This window comes from Triticum urartu, chromosome 2 (assembly GCF_003073215.2).
Source record: "Triticum urartu cultivar G1812 chromosome 2, Tu2.1, whole genome shotgun sequence".
NCBI lineage: Eukaryota > Viridiplantae > Streptophyta > Magnoliopsida > Poales > Poaceae > Triticum > Triticum urartu.
The window spans coordinates 420051497-420063337 of NC_053023.1; positions in this window are offsets into that span (position 1 = coordinate 420051497).

Sequence of the window (11841 nt, forward strand, 5' to 3'; positions counted from 1 at the left end):
GAGGAAGTTAATGATGATGATCATGAAACTTCGGATCAAGTTACTACTGGATCTCATAGGTCGAACAGAGCATGTTTCGCACCAGAGTGGTACGGTAATCCTGTCCTAGAAGTCATGTTACTAGACCATGACGAACCTACAAACTATGGAGAAGCTATGATGAGCCCAGATTCCGATAAATGGCTTGAGGCCATGAAATCTGAGATAGGATCCATGCATGAGACCAAAGTGTGGACTTTGGTGGACTTGCCCGATGATCGACGAGCCATTGAGAATAAATGGATCTTCAAGAAGAAGACAAACGCTAATGGTAATGTCACCATCTACAAAGCTAGACTTGTCGCGAAAGGTTTCTGACAAGTTCAAGGGGTTGACTACGATGAGACCTTCTCACCCGTAGCGATGCTTAAGTCAGTCCAAATCATGTTAGCAATTGCCGCATTTTATAATTATGAAATTTGGCAAATGGACGTCAAAACTACATTCCTTAATGGATTTCTTAAAGAAGAGTTGTATATGATGCAACTAGAAGGTTTTGTCGATGCTAAAGGTGCTAACAAAGTGTGCAAGCTCCAGCGATCCATCTATGGACTGGTGCAAGCATCTCGAAGTTGGAATATACGCTTTGATGAGGTGAATCAAAGCATATGGTTTTATACAGACTTACGGTGAAACCTGTATTTACAAGAAAGTGAGTGGGAGCTCTGTAGCATTTATGATATTATATGTGGATGACATATCGTTGATCGGAAATGATATAAAATTTCTGGATAGCATAAAAGGGTACTTGAATACAAATTTTTCAATGAAAGACCTCGGTAAAGCTGCTTATATATCGGGCATCAAGATCTATAGAGATAGATCAAGACACTTGATAGGACTTTCACAAAGCACATACCTTGATAAAGTTTTAAAGAAGTTCAAAATGGATCAGTCAAAGAAAGGGTTCTTGCCTATGTTACAAGGTGTGAAGTTGAGTAAGACTCAAAACCCGACCACGGCAGAATATATAGAGAGAATGAAAGTCATTCCCTATGCCTCAGTCATAGGTTCTATAAAGTATGTCATGCTGTGTACCAGACCTATTGTGTGCCTTGCCATGGTTTCGGCAAGGGGGTATAATAGTGATCTAAGATTAGATCACTCGACGCTGGTCAAAATTATCCTCAGGTACCTAAAGATGACTAAGGAAATGTTTCTCGGTTATGGAGGTGATAAAGAGTTCATCTTAAAGAGTTACGTCGATGCAAGCTTCGACACCGATTCGGATAACTCTGAGTCTCGATCTAGATACACATTGAAAGTGGGAGCAATTAGGTAGAGTAGCTCCATGCAGAGCATTGTAGACATGGAAATTTCCAAAATACATACGTATCTGAATGTGACAGACCTGTTGACTAAACCTCTCTCACAAGCAAAACATGATCACACCTTAGTACTCTTTGGGTGTTAATCACATGGCGATGTGAACTAGATTGTTGACTCTAGTAAAGTCTTTGGGTGTTGGTCACATGGCGATGTGAACTATGGGTGTTAAATCACATGGTGATGTGAACTAGATTATTGACTCTACTACAAGTGGGAGACTGAAGGAAATATGCTCTAGAGGCAATAATAAAGTTGTTATTTTATATTTATTCATGATAAAGGTTTATTACTCATGCTAGAATTGTATTGATTGGAAACCTTAATACATGTGTGAATACATAAACAAACACCGTGTCCCTAATGAGCCTCTACTAGACTAGCTCATTGATCAAAGATGGTTAAGGTTCCCTAACCATGTACATGAGTTGTCATTTGATAACGGGATCACATCATTAGGAGAATGATGTGATGGACAAGACCCATCCGTTAGCTTAGCATAATGATCATTCAGTTTTATTGTTATTGCTTTCTTCATGTCAAATACATATTCCTTCGACTATGAGATTATACAACTCCCAGATAACGGAGGAATGCCTTGTGTGCTATCAAATGTCACAACATAACTGGGTGATTATAAAGATGCTCTACAGGTATCTCTGAAGGTGTTTGTTGAGTTGGTATAGATCGAGATTAGGATTTGTCACTCCGAGTTTCGGAGAGGTATCTCTGGGCCCTCTCGGTGATACACATCATAATCTTGCAAGCAAACGACTAAGGAGTTGGTCACGAGGTGATTTATTATGGAACGAGTAAAGAGACTTGCTGATAATGAAATTGAACTAGGTATGAAGATATCGACGATCGAATCTCGAGCAAGTAACATACCGATGGACAAAGGGAATTACGTATGTTGTCATAACGGTTTGACCGATAAAGATCTTCATAGAATATGTAGGAGCCAATATGGGCATCCATGGTTTGCTATTGTTTATTGACCGGAGAGGTGTCTCGGTCACGTCTACATAATTCTTGAACCCTAAGGGTCTGCATGCTTAACGTTCGATGACGATATAGTATTATATGAGTTATGTGATTTGGTGACCTAATGTTGTTCGGAGTCTCCGATGGGATCACAGACATGATGAGGAGTCTCGAAATGGTCGATAGGTAAAGATTGATATATAGGACGATAGTATTCGGACACCGGAAGTGTTTTGGGGGGTACCGGATACTTATCGGGTCATCAGAAGGGGTTCCGGGCACCCCCGACAAAAGATATGGGTCTTATGGGCCAAGAGGGGAAACACACCAGCCACAAGGGGCTGGTGCGCCCCATATGAGCTGCGCTAAGAGGAGTAGGAAAGAGGGGAAGGGAAAGGAAAGAGAGGAATAGGATTCCCCTTCCTTCCCTCCCCCTTCTTTCCTTCCCCCTCCGACAAACATGGCAGGGGGCGCGGCCAAGGGCAGGAGCCCAAGTAGGATTTGGACCTACTTGGGGCTCCCCTTGGCCTCTTCCCTCTCCCTCCCACCTATATATATGAGGAGGGGGCGCCTAGCACACCCCAGATCAATTTTTAGCCGTGTGCGGTGCCCCCCTCCACCGTTTACACCCCTGGTCATATTTTCATAGTGCTTAGGCAAAGCCCTGCGAAGATCACTTCACCATCACCGTCATCATGCCGTCGTGCCGACGGAACTCATCTACTACCTCGACGTCTTGCTGGATCAAGAAGGCGAGAAACGTCACCGAGCTGAACGTGTGCAGAATGCGGAGGTGTCGTGCATTCGGTGCTTGATCGATTGAAGCACGAAGAAGTTTGACTACATCAACCGCGTTGTGAAACGCTTCCACTTACGGTCTACGACGGTACATAGACACACTCTCCCCCTCGTTGCTATGCATCTTCATGGATAGATCATTGCGTGTGCGTAGATTTTTTTGTTTTCCATGCAACGATTCTCAACACTTGGTGCTGAATCTAGGCAACTACAGAGTGTTTTGTAGCAACTTATAAGAACAAAAACAAATAATAAGTAACTCTTTCATCAAGAAACTTAAAGAAAAAAGAGTATGCTGTCAGAAAATCATAAAAAAACACATAGGCGGTTACATGGTGGCGCTGGCACAAAAACGTCTTCCAAAAAGTGCTACTGGATGTAGAAAAAAAAAGCAATATTGCTTTATTTAATTACAACTCCCAGAGAAAAGAAGAGGTCTCATTACCCCCTTCATCTGGGTGATGCCGTCTACATGGGCAACTATTTGTTCTATTTCCTTGCAGATGCGTGAGAAAAATTTGAGCAACTACTGTCATATACCTATACAGCTGTTGGGGAACGTAGTAATTTTAAAAAAATTCCTACGCACACGCAAGATCATGGTGATGCATAGCAACGAGAGGGGAGAGTGTTGTCTACGTACCCTCGTAGACCGAAGCGGAAGCGTTGACACAACGTAGAGGAAGTAGTCGTACGTCTTCACGATCCGACCGATCCAAGTACCGAACGGACAGCACCTCCGAGTTCTGCACACGTTCAGCTCGATGACGCACCCCGGGCTCTGATCCAGCAAAGCTTCGGGGGGAGTTCCGTCAGCACGACGGCGTGGTGACGATCTTGATGTTCAACCGTTGCAGGGCTTCGCCTAAGCACCGCTACAATATGATCGAGGTGTAATATCGTGGAGGGGGCACCGCACATGGCTAAGGAACGATCACGAGGATCAACTTGTGTGTCATGAGGTGCCCCCTGCTCCCGTATATAAAGGAGCAAGGGAGAGGGGGGGCGGCCTAGGAGGGGCGCGCCAAGGGGAGTCGTACTCCCACCGGGAGTAGGACTCCCTCCTTCCTTGTTGGAGTAGGAGAAGGGGAAAGAGGGGGAGAGAAAGAAGGAAAAGGGGGCTGTGCCCCTTGTCCAATTCGGACCAGAGGGGGGGCGCAGGCCTCCTTCCTTTTGGCCTCTCTCCTCTATTCCCGTATGGCCCAATAAGGCCCATATACTCCTCCCGGCGAATTCCCGTAACTCTCCGGTACTCCGAAAAATACCCGAATCACTCGGAACCTTTCCGAAGTCCGAATATAGTCGTCCAATATATCGATCTTTACGTCTCGACCATTTCGAGACTCCTCGTCATGTCCCCAATCTCATCCGGGACTCCGAACTCCTTCGGTACATCAAAAGTCATAAACTCATAATATAACTGTCATCGAAACCTTAAGCGTGCGGACCCTACCGGTTCGAGAACAATGTAGACATGACCGAGACACGTCTCCGGTCAATAACCAATAGCGGAACCTGGATGCTCATATTGGCTCCCACATATTCTTCGAAGATCTTTATCGGTCAGACCGCATAACAACATACGTTGTTCCCTTTGTCATCGGTATGTTACTTGCCCGAGATTCGATTGTCGGTATCCAATACCTGGTTCAATCTCGTTACCGGCAAGTCTCTTTACTCGTTCCGTAATACATCATCTCGCAACTAACTCATTAGCTGCAATGCTTGCAAGGGCTTAAGTGATGTGCATTACCGAGAGGGCCCAGAGATACCTCTCCGACAATCGGAGTGACAAATCCTAATCTCGAAATACACCAACCCAACAAGTACCTTCGGAGACACCTGTAGAGCACCTTTATAATCACCCAGTTACGTTGTGACGTTTGGTAGCACACAAAGTGTTCCTCCGATAAACGGGAGTTGCATAATCTCATAGTCATAGGAACATGTATAAGTCATGAAGAAACCAATAGCAACAAACTAAACGATCAAGTGCTAAGCTAACGGAATGGGTCAAGTCAATCAGATCATTCATCTAATGATGTGATCCCATTAATCAAATAACAACTCTTTGTCTATGGTTAGGAAACATAACCATCTTTGATTAATGAGCTAGTCAAGTAGAGGAATACTAGTGACATTCTGTTTGTCTATGTATTCACACATGTATTATGTTTCCGGTTAATACAATTCTAGCATGAATAATAAACATTTATCATGATATAAGGAAATAAATAATAACTTTATTATTGCCTCTAGGGCATATTTCCTTCAAACGGGAGTTGCATAATCTCATAGTCATAGGAACATGTATAAGTCATGAAGAAACCAATAGCAACAAACTAAACGATCAAGTGCTAAGCTAACGGAATGGGTCAAGTCAATCAGATCATTCATCTAATGATGTGATCCCATTAATCAAATAACAACTCTTTGTCTATGGTTAGGAAACATAACCATCTTTGATTAATGAGCTAGTCAAGTAGAGGCATACTAGTGACACTCTGTTTGTCTATGTATTCACACATGTATTATGTTTCCGGTTAATACAATTCTAGCATGAATAATAAACATTTATCATGATATAAGGAAATAAATAATAACTTTATTATTGCCTCTAGGGCATATTTCCTTCAGTCTCCCACTTGCACTAGAGTCAATAATCTAGATCGCATCGCCATGTGATTTAACATCAATAGTTCACATCTTTATGTGATTGGTTCACATCTCCATGTGACTAACACCCAAAGGGTTTACTAGATTCAATAATCTAGTTCACATCGCTATGTGATTAAGACCCAAAAAGTGATCATGTTTTGCTTGTGAGGGAAGTTTAGTCAACGGGTCTGCCACATTCAGATCCGCATGTATTTTGCAAATTTCTATGTCAACAATGCTCTGCATGAAGCTACTCTAGCTAATTGCTCCCACTTTCAATATGTATCCAGATTGAGACTTAGAGTCATCTGGATCAGTGTCAAAACTTGCATCGACGTAACCCTTTACGACGAACCTTTTGTCACCTCCGTAATCGAGAAACATATCCTTATTCCAGTAAGGATAATTTTGACCGCTGTCCATTGATCTACTCCTAGATCACTATTGTACTCCTTCTCTTAACACAATGTATGGTATACAATAGATCTGGTACACAGCATGGCATACTTTATAGAACCTATGACTGATGCATAGGGAATGACTTTCATTCTCTTTCTATCTTCTGCCATGGTCGGGCTTTGAGTCTTACTCAACTTCACACCTTGTAACACAGGAGAGAACTCTTTCTTTGACTGTTCCATTTTGAACTACTTCAAAATCTTGTCAAGGTATGTACTCATTGAAAAAACTTATCAAGCGTTTTGATCTATCTCTATAGATCTTGATACTCAATATGTAAGCAGCTTCACCGAGGTCCTTCTTCAAAAAACTCCTTTCAAATACTCCTTTATGCTTTGCAGAATAATTCTACATTATTTCCGATCAACAATATGCCATTCACATATACTTATCAGAAATGCTATAGTGCTCCCACTCACTTTCTTGTAAATACAGGCTTCACCACAAGTCTGTATAAAACTATATGCTTTGATCAACTTATCAAAGCGTATATTCCAACTCCGAGATGCTTGCACCAGTCCATAGATGGATCGCTGGAGCTTGCACACTTTGTTAGCTCCCTTTGGATCGACAAAACCTTCTGGTTGCATCATATACAACTCTTCTTCTAGAAATCCATTCAGGAATGCAGTTTTGACATCGATTTGCCAAATTTCATAAAATGCGGCAATTGCTAACATGATTCGGACAGACTTAAGCATAGACACAAGTGAGAAACTCTCATCGTAGTCAACACCTTGAACTTTGTCAAAAACCTTGTTCGACAAGTCTAGCTTTGTAGATAGTAACACTACTATCAGCGTCCGTCTTCCTCTTGAAGATCCATTTATTCTCAATTGCTTGCCGATCATCAGGCAAGTCAACCAAAGTCTACACTTTGTTCTCATACATGGATCCCATCTCAGATTTCATGGCTTCAAGCCATTTTGCGGAATCTGGGCTCATCATCGCTTCCTCGTAGTTCGCAAGTTCGTCATGGTCAAGTAGCATGACCTCCAGAACAAGATTACCGTACCACTCTGGTGCGGATCTCACTCTGGTTAACCTACGAGATTCGGTAGTAACTTGATCTGAAGTTACATGATCATCATCATTAGCTTCCTCACTAATTGGTGTAGTAGTCACAGGAACAGATTTCTGTGATGAACTACTTTCCAATAAGGGAGAAGGTACAATTACCTTATCAAGTTTCTACTTTCCTCCCACTCACTTCTTTCGAGAGAAACTCCTTCTCTAGAAAGGATCCATTCTTAGCAACGAATGTCTTGCCTTCGGATCTGTGATAGAAGGTGTACCCGACAGTCTCCTTTGGGTATCCTATGAAGACATATTTCTCTGATTTGGGTTTGAGCTTATCAGGATGAAACTTTTTCATAGAAGCATCACAATCCCAAACTTTAAGAAACGACAACTTTGGTTTCTTGCCAAACCACAGTTCAGATTGTGTCGTCTCAACGGACTTAGATGGTGCCCTTTTTAACGTGAATGCAGCTGTCTTTTAATGCATAACCCCAAAACGATAGTGGTAGATCGGTAAGGGACATCATAGATTGCACTATATCCAATAAAGTACGGTTATGACGTTCGGACACACCATTATGCTGTGGTGTTCCAGGTGGCATGAGTTTGTGAAACTATTCCACATTGTTTTAATTGAAGACCAAACTCGTAACTCAAATATTCTCCTCCACGATCAGATCGTAGAAACTTTATTTTCTTGTTACGATGATTTTCAACTTCACTCTGAAATTCCTTGAACTGTTCAAAATGTTTCAGACTTATGTTTCATCAAGTAGATATACCCATATCTGCTCAAAATCATCTGAAGATTCAGAAAATAATGATAACCTCGCGAGCTTCAATATTCATCGGACCACATACATCAGTATGTATGATTTCCAAACAAATCTGTTGCTCGCTCCATTGTTCCGGAGACGGAGTCTTTAGTCATCTTGCCCATAAGGCATGGTTCGCAAGCATCAAATGATTCATAATCAAGTGGATTCCAAAAGCCCATCAGCATGGAGTTTCTTCATGCGCTTTACACCAATATACCTAAAACGGCAGTGCCACAATAAGTTGCACTATCATTATTAACTTTATCTTTTGGTTTCAATATTATGAAATATGTGTATCACTACGATCGAGATCCAAAACCATTTTCATTGGTGTTATGACCATAGAAGTTTTATTCATGTAAACAAACCATATTCTCTAACTTAATGAATAACCGTATTGCAATAAAACATGATCAAATCATATTTATGCTCATGCAAACACCAATAACACTTATTTAGGTTCAAACTTAATCCCGAAGTAATAGGGAGTGGTGCGATGATGAATCATAATCAAATCTTGGAACCACTTCCAACCACATCGTCACTTCACCTTAAACTAGTCCTCTGTTTATTCTGGCACTCCCGTTTCGAGTTACTAATCTTAGCAACTGACTAGTATCAATACTGAGGGGTTGCTATAAACACTAGTAAAGTACACATCAATAACATGTATATCAAATATACTTATGTTCACTTTGCCATCCTTCTTATCCGCCAATCTTGGGGTAGTTCTGCTTCAGTGACCAGTCCTTTGCAGTAGAAGCACTTAGTCTCAGGCTTAGGACCAGACTTGGGTTTTTCACTTGAGCAGGCACTTGCTTGCCGTTTTTCTTGAAGTTCCCTTTCTTCCCTTTGTCCCTTTACTTGAAACTAGTGGTTTTGTTTACCATCAACACTTGATGATTTTCTTGATTTCTACCTTCGTCGATTTCAGCATCACGAAGAGCTTGGGAATCGTTTCCGTTATCCCTTGCATATTATAGTTCATCATGAAGTTCTACTAACTTGGTGATGGTGACTAGAGAATTCTGTCAATAACTATTTTATCTGGAAGATTAACTCCCACTTGATTCAAGCGATTGTAGTACCCAGACAATCTAAGCCCATGCTCACTAGTTGAGCGATTCTCCTCCATCTTTTAGCTATAGAACTTGTTGGAGACTTCATATCTCTCAACTCGGGTATTTGCTTGAAATATTAACTTCAACTCCTGGAACATCTCATATGGTCCATGACGTTCAAAATGTTTTTGAAGTCCCGATTCTAAGCCGTTAAGCATGGTGCACTAAACTATCAAGTAGTCATCATATTGAGCTAGCCAAACGTTCATAACGTCTACATCTGCTCCCGCAATAGGTCTGTCACCTAGCGGTGCATCAATGACATAATTCTTCTGTGCAGCAATGAGGATAAACCTCAGATCACGGATCCAATCCGCATCATTGCTACTAACATCTTTCAACTTAGTTTTCTCTAGGAACATATCAAAATAAACACAGGGAAGCAATAACGCGAGCTATTGATCTACAACATAGATATGCTAATACTACCAGGACTAAGTTCATGATAAATTAAAGTTCAATTAGTCATATTACTAAAGAACTCCCACTTAGATAGACATCCCTCTAATCCTCTAAGTGATCACGTGATCCATATCAACTAAACCATGTCCGATCATCACGTGAGATGGAGTAGTTTCAATGGTGAACATCACTATGTTGATCATATCTACTATATGATTCACGCTCGACCTTTCGGTCTCCGTGTTCCGAGGCCATATTTGTTATATGCTAGGCTCGTCAAGTTAAACCTGAGTATTCCGCGTGTGCAACTGTTTTGCACCCATTGTATTTGAACGTAGAGCCTATCACACCCGATCATCACGTGGTGTCTCAGCACGAAGAACTTTCGCAACGGTGCATACTCAGGGAGAACACTTTTACTATGATAATTTAGTGAGAGATCATCTTATAATGCTACCATTAATCAAAGCAAGATAAGATGCATAAAACATAAACATCACATGCAATCAATATAAGTGATATGATATGGCCATCATCATCTTGTGCTTGTGATCTCCATCTCCGAAGCATCGTCATGATTTCCATCGTCACCGGCATGACACCATGATCTCCATCATCTTGATCTATATCAATGTGTCGTCATATGGTCGTCTCGCCAACAATTGTTCTTGCAACTATTGCTATCGCATAGCGATAAAGTAAAGCAATTATTTGGCGCTTGCATCTTATGCAATAAAAAGACAATCATAAGGCTTCTGCCAGTTGCCGATAACTTTAACAAAACATGATCATCTTATACAACAACTTATATCTCATCACATCTTGACCATATCACATCACAACATGCCCTGCAAAAACAAGTTAGACGTCCTCTACTTTGTTGTTGCAAGTTTTACGTGGCTGCTACTGGGCTTTAGCAAGAACCGATCTTACCTACGCATCAAAACCACAACGATAGTTTGTCAAGTTGGTGCTGTTTTAACCTTCGCAAGGACCGGGCATAGCCACACTCGGTTCAACTAAAGTTGGAGAAACTGACACCCGCCAGCCACCTGTGTGCAAAGCACGGCGGTAGAACCAGTCTCGCGTAAGCGTACGTGTAATGTCGGTCCGGGCCGCTTCATCCAACAATACCACCGAACCAAAGTATGACATGCTGGTAAGCAGTATGACTTATATCGCCCACACTCACTTTGTGTTCTACTCGTGCATATACATCAAAACCATAAAACCTAGGCTCGGATGCATTGTTGGGGAACGTAGTAATTTCAAAAAAAATTCCTACGCACACGCAAGATCATGGTGATGCATAGCAACGAGAGGGGAGAGTGTTGTCTACGTACCCTCGTAGACCGAAGCGGAAGCATTGACACAACGTAGAGGAAGTAGTCGTACGTCTTCCCGATCCGACCGATCCAAGCACCGAACGGACGGCACCTCCGAGTTCTGCACACGTTCAGCTCGATGACGCACCCCGGGCTCCGATCCAGCAACGCTTCGGGGGGAGTTCCGTCAGCACGACGGCGTGGTGACGATCTTGATGTTCAACCGTTGCAGGGCTTCGCCTAAGCACCGCTACAATATGATCGAGGTGCAATATCGTGGAGGGGGCACCGCACATGGCTAAGGAACGATCACGAGGATCAACTTGTGTGTCATGGGGTGCCCCCTGCCCCTGTATATAAAGGAGCAAGGGGGAGGGGGGCCGGCCTAGGAGGGGCGCGCCAAGGGGAGTCCTACTCCCACCAGGAGTAGGACTCCCTCCTTCCTTGTTGGAGTAGGAGAAGGGGAAAGAGGGGGAGAGAAAGAAGGAAAAGGGGGCTGCGCCCCTTGTCCAATTCAGACCAGAGGGGGGGCGCAGGCCTCCTTCCTTTTGGCCTCTCTCCTCTATTCCCGTATGGCCCAATAAGGCCCATATACTCCTCCCGGCGAATTCCCGTAACTCTCCGGTACTCCGACCCGAATCACTCGGAACCTTTCCGGAGTCCGAATATAGTCGTCCAATATATCGATCTTTACGTCTCGACCATTTCGAGACTCCTCGTCATGTCCCCGATCTCATCCGGGACTCCGAACTCCTTCGGTACATCAAAAGTCATAAACTCATAATATAACTGTCATCGGAAACCTTAAGCGTGCGGACCCTACGGGTTCGAGAACAATGTAGACATGACCGAGACACGTCTCCGGTCAATAACCAATAGCGGAACCTGGAT